Genomic DNA, 6,635 nt, shown 5'->3' with positions numbered 1-6,635 from the left:
TTTCTAGCACTGTACCACAAAGCCTATATATATATATATATATATATATATATATATATATATATATATATATATATATATATATATATATATATATATATATATATATATACACACTGTATAAGATGTTGAATGAATATATATATATATATATATATATATATATATATATATATAATCTTCTCAGCAGTTTGAGTGTCCACTGCAGGACCAGCCTATCTCTACTGAAGTAGGGATGATACAGCCAATGTATCTTTACCAAGTGGCTTAGGCTGTCTACTAGAGATTGTATGTAGGGTGAGAAGTGTAATTGTAGTGTTGGAATGGCTTTGGATGTGTGTGTAGTCTGTGAAACAAGTGCAATTGGCCCACGCAAGCATATTTTGTAGTATGCGACACTGGTTCAGCAAAAGCATCCCTTGTGTCTGCCAATGCAGTACGTGGCTAGAAGAATACTCCCAAAGTTTATTACCCTGGTGGGGCGCAAACCCTCGTTCTTCAGTGTTCGAAAATGCACACTTTACCACTGTACCACAGAGACTCTCTCTCTCTCTCTCTCTCTCTCTCTCTCTCTCTCTCTCTCTCTCTCTCTCTCTCAGTCTATTCACACTGGATTAAATGATAAATGAATATATATATATATATATATATATATATATATATATATATATATATATATATATATATATATATATATATATATATATATATATATATATATATATATATATATATTTGGGTTAGATGATGAATGAATATATATATATATATACTAGAGAGAGAGAGAGAGAGAGAGACGTCGCCCATATATTTGATATCATAATTGTTATTTGTTACCCATATATTCGGATTACCTCAGCCAAACAAGATAAATAATTATAATATTGCGGAACTTTGAGTTTCAGTTCAATCCACGTAAGCTCTTTTTCGTGATGCTGTTGACACTCTTGACGGATAACAGCTGTTGGACAACTCTTTATACCTAAAACTGATTTCTCGAATTACCCTCCGAAAAACTTGCTCTTCAAAACAAATTATTTCTGATTCAGTGATGATGATGATGATGACGGCAATGATCCGTATCAACATCATCTTCATCATAATCGTCATAATGATCATAATAATTAATTATAGTCAACTTCAAGGATTTCATTTCATGGTGCCTAGACTAGGTAAGGCAAGGATGGGTGGTAGATGACATGAGGTGCATAGCCGCGGTGCTTATCCATATAGCCAAGGCTCTGGAGCACATTAGCTGATATTAATCCACTGTCCTGGGACACAAGGTCACTGTACCATCCAGGTTACCATCGATGACTCCCCTAGGTGTTGCACCAGGTACTCATTTTACCCAAAATATCATAAAGAATGGACGGACACCTGAATCCAGTGGTTGCAGCAGCCCACATCTGGAATCGCACATTGGTATGAACGGGCAGGCAATTATGTTGAGAAAAAAGATACTCTTAGGAGTACGTCCTACAATCAATCAATCATTTGCTCCCAAAGCGTAATTACTCTTTCTTTACTTGACCCACATCCTCATCATTGTGATTAATCTAAAAAGGATCAGAACTGTTTCAGTTAACCTTTTCTTGTGGCCCAGATCTTTGACTTACAGTTCTCAAATTTCAGTGCCTTCTTTGTTGTATAACCTTCAACCCTTCCAACATGTTTGATCGAGGTAGAGTCAAAGCTGTTTCATCTACAGGGACGAATCTTTGATCTTCTCCTTTAACTTTTATCTTGGACTGACTGTTATTAGAATTACATCATTTCATTCCTGCATGATCTTAAATTTTTCCACCAATTTTTCTTTAAACTAGATCAATATTATTTCACTTGACCTTTAAGTGTGCCCTCGACCTTTAATCCACTGCTCTCAAAATCAGATTACTTTATCCATGGTTGACTCTCGGATGTATCACGAAGTTTTGTTCAAATTGGATCATACTATCTGATTTATACTGTCCACACATTTAGAGACACTTTCACGCCAAATGAAACAATACACCCGCACTACGTACACAAGAGTAATAATCATTGTTTCACTTAGGAAAATAGCTACCTTAGTTTGCAACTTTATGTTAATATGACCTTTGGACTGACTCGTAATGTTGTACAACAGGTGTTCTTAAAATGGTGCCTCGATACCCCAGGGGGTATCGAAATGGGTTCTTGGGATTATCCAGAAAGGCATCCTGGAAAATAAATAGTGTATGATAGCTATGACTTACTGGCAACAACTCGTAGTTGCCAGTTAATTCTGTGGTTCAGCTGTTTGTTTATATGATCATTCTCTCACTCTCTCTCTCTCTCTCTCTCTCTCTCTCTCTCTCTCTCTCTTTTATTAGAAATTGGAAGTGAGAGGAGTAATAATATCAGAGAGGGGTATTAGTTTGACCAGAGTTGAACATGGGGGTACTGGGTCTGAAAGATTTTTTTTTTTTTTTAATAACAGAACAGAGGAAGGAAAAACAAATGAATGAAGAAAAAAGTTATCCATACACCAGATTACTGGTGTCCTCTGTTCATAAAATATCTGTAACAGTTAGACTTGAACAGCTGTAGGTTGAAGTTTTGAGGGAAACAACTCTGGGGAAGCGAGTTCCAAAGACATGCAGTATGGGGAATGAAAGAATTCTGATAGGCAGAAGACCTGCAATATGGCTGAGTGAAATTCCAGTCATGAGCGCTACCAGATGCCCGTGAAGCACGAGGGAAGGCATGGAGAGGTGGCACCATGGACGCAACTGCGTCTAAGCATTTACCATAAAAATATCTAAAATAATTCAAGGGAGGCAACATTCCTTCTTTCTTGTAGTGGTGGTAGTTTATTTGTAATGGTAGGGTTGTTAATAATTCTAACAGCCTTGCTCTGAATTTTGTCTAGCTGTTTTAATGCAACCTCTCCACATCCGTTCCACAAGGGTGAGCAATATTCAAGCTGAAAGCGCACATGACTCTTAAAAATTATAGCTGACTGCTCGTCAGTGAAGAAGTTACAGATTCTGTATATTAATCCAAGTTTCTCTGAGGCAGTTTTAGCAGGTGATCTAACATGAGAGGTCCAGCTGAGGGCATTGTTAAGTGAGATGCCGAGAATTTCAATACTTTTGGAGAAGGGAATACTAGTAGCACTGAACGTAACATACAAATCTGGCAATATCTGTCTATTAGTAAATTGTATTTATTTTGTTTTACTAGCATTAAATGAGACAATGTTGTTTTGTCCCCATTCACTGATCGTAGATAGGTCTTGATTTATGGAGATGGCAGTACTGAGTTGAGAGGTAGAGATATTAGACTTTGTAACTGGGTGTCTGAGTGTGGATGAGCTATGTAATGTTGGGTCATCTGCATATGAGTGGATGGAATTGTGGGTGACAGATAAGAGATTAATATGAACCAGGAACAGGGTTGGCGCCAGAACTGATCCCTGCAGCACGCCGGCGTTAACTGAGTGGATATTGGAATAAACATCACATACTTTTACTCTTATTTTCCTGCCACTGAGATATAAGATCAAAAGAACAAAAGACATTAGTCCATAGCAAGGGAGTTTGGACAGCAGGGAACGGTGCCATACTCTATCGGAAGCTTTAGAAATTTCAAGGGCTACTGCATGAGTTTCTCCATGTAGGTCAATTGATTGATGGATGGTATGAGTTAGGAGACTGAGTATGTCAATGGTGGATCTTGCGTGGAGAAAACCATAATTGTCTATCACTAATTAAGTTGTTGGATTCAAGATGTTTGACAGTGTGCTTATTAATTTAAGTTTCAAATACCTTACCAAGAGAATATGTGATAGCTATTGGTGTGTAATTGGAGGGGTCAGACGAACTTCCTTTCTTCGGAATTGGGTGGATATTGGCTTCTTCCCATGAATTTGGGAATAAAGAAGTACGCATGCATAATCTGAATACTTTAGCTAGAACAGAGGCAAGTTCAGGGGAACACTTTTTCAAAACAATTGGCGGAATTCCATCTGGGTTTGGAGCTTTGTTGGTGGGTAATTTGTTTAGGATTGATTTTACATGTCTGTATTACAAGTGGAACAATTTCGGGAGAGTCAAGTTCTAGTACTGGGACGTTTTGGCTGGGATCGTCCATGGTAGAATTTTTGGCAAATGTACTGGCCAAAATATCTGCTTTTGTACGTGGGTAATTTGTAATGTTGCCATCTGAAGATTTTATTGGGGGAATGGATGATGATTTGTTAAAGTTATGATTAAAAGAATTAAGAATTGACCAGAATATTCTATTGTCATTAGGGTTAAATAGTTTTGATGCTTGTTTTTGAAGAAAGTTTGATTGCTAGATTTATTACAGCTTTCGCATGATTTCTAGCAACTTTAAATTGAGAGTGTGATTCAGATGTTTTAGATTTTAAGTAAGAGTTATATACTAATGACTTTTGGGCGGTTGCTCTGGCACAGTTGCCATCAAACCATTTTGGAGAGTTCGATCTTTTAGTGAACTGTTGACTTTGTATGAATAAATCCATACCAGCTAGTATAAGTCGCAAATGTGGGAATGGGTAGAATTGGGATCACTAGAGAAGAAAGACTGCCTTGGAATGTCAGCAAGATAATTTCTAAATCCATCCCAGTTTGCCCTATCAAAGTGCCATCGGGTCACCCTGACAGGTTCAGAACGGGGAGATGTGGGGGGGTTAACTAATGAGGCTTTGATGAGATTGTGGTCAGAAGGTCCAAGTGGTGACAGCACCTCTATCCTGTACTGATCTGGATTATCTGTCAAGAATAAATCCAAGAGATGGGCATTATGGTCAGGATTATCAGGTATTCTGGTTGGTTGCTTTACCAGCTGGGTGACATTAAATGATTCTACAAACAGCTCGCACTCTAGACCAGCGTCATCAGTCCTGGCAGAATGCAATAACCATTCAACATTATGTATGTTAAAATCACCCAAAATGGTAATTTCGGTGTTAAGGGCAAAGTTAAGGTTACTCAACTGTGTGGATATGGAATCAAATACACTGGGTTCTGAAGAAACATTGGGGGACCGATAGACTACACAGATATATTTGGTAATATTTTGACAATTTAGTTTATACAGTGAAATAATCAAAACTGGATGAAGTGAAGTTTATAATTGTGTCAACCGCATATTGGGATTTGATGTAACAACAGGTGCCGCCCTTGTTACGGAAGTTTGTGAGGAGATGATAACCAGGAAAACAAAATGGGGATATATCAGTAGAGGGTGAGATTTGTGGTTCTGTGAGGAAAAGGGCCAGAGGGGATATGGATTGAAGGAAAAAATGAACTGAGTTTAAATTTGTGCTAAGGCCGCGTATGTTGGTAAAGAATAAGGCTGCACTTTCACTTCTCCACTGACGAGCATCATTGGAAATTGCAAGAATTGCTGCCTGCGCAGTCGCTTGATGGCGAGCGGGAGGACCCTGTGCTGCCAGCCCTACCCTGCCGATGGTGGCAGTTCGAGGTACCACCTCATTTGATAGTAACATTGCACCGGCCATTGCTAAAGAGAGTCAATAGAAGGTGTGATATGTTATGCGCATGTAGTGTGGTGTAGACAGTTGAAGGTAGAGGTATTATGAGAACATGCTGGCCTACTCTCTGTGTAAATGAATGCACTGAAAATGTTCAGCAAAGGGAGATGGTCAGGATTAAGTCCTGAGGGCCAGTGAAACGGGAGCTCCAGCTCTTCCTACCACCAGCTTGCCATCCACCTCGGGAGTACTGCCCTGTTCGACTGGTCTACTCCTCACAACCATTGTTGTAAAACATGTAGTAAATGGCTTCTATGGGCCATTTCATGTACATGTAATAATACTTATATATAGTAAAATAAAATCATTCCTAGAATACCCGGTATGTAATAGCAAGTTCGGCAGTATTAACCGTCTCATCAGACGAAAATGCAGAATGATTCCACTGTTGGTGGATGTTGAGATCCAGCCATGTGGCTGATTTTTCAGTTTCTTCTTCCTCTTCTTCTTCTTCTTTTTTTTTTTTTTACCACAGACCAAAAGGTCGAAGTCACATGGCAAGGACAACTATTTTGTTTATTTTCTTTTTCTGGTTTAACAAATATTTGAGGGTAAAACAAAAATTAAGTGATTTATCATTAAGAACAAATGGACAGAGGTAACAGCCACAGGGCAAGGTCAACTTTTGTCAGCATCTTTTGTGCTTGTTTACGTTATTTCTTACACATGCCCGCTCTTACCCACGCTGGCGGTTTAGCGCTGAAAACAGGAAAGTTAACCTCATTTATTCGCTTTCAGACACTCATTTGGTTTATATAATGGGCAACACAATGCAACTGTAACTAACCACGAGCAGACCCAGTTAAATTACAGATTACCCCTGTCACTGCACTATATTGTCATATATAAGTTATTGACAGCGAGTTATCCTCCTTTTAACAGTTGTATTACATTTCTACGGTTCTAAATCTCACGTTTTCTTTCCAACTCTGCAGAAGCCTCGACCATTCTTTGCCGCCCCCCCCCCCGTTTCACTACCCATCTGTAACGTTGTTATTATTGTTATCATCTGTCCATATGGACACCACAAAAGATTTTTTTTTTCTTAATGGGAGTCTCCTTCTCAAGCCAAGGGCCATTTTGTTTACTG

The sequence above is a fragment of the Coenobita brevimanus genome, chromosome 31, assembly GCF_032717465.1.
Source record: "Coenobita brevimanus isolate Jiangsu-jjx chromosome 31, ASM3271746v2, whole genome shotgun sequence".
NCBI classification, from domain to species: Eukaryota; Metazoa; Arthropoda; class Malacostraca; order Decapoda; family Coenobitidae; genus Coenobita; species Coenobita brevimanus.
This window is presented reverse-complemented; position numbering follows the sequence as displayed.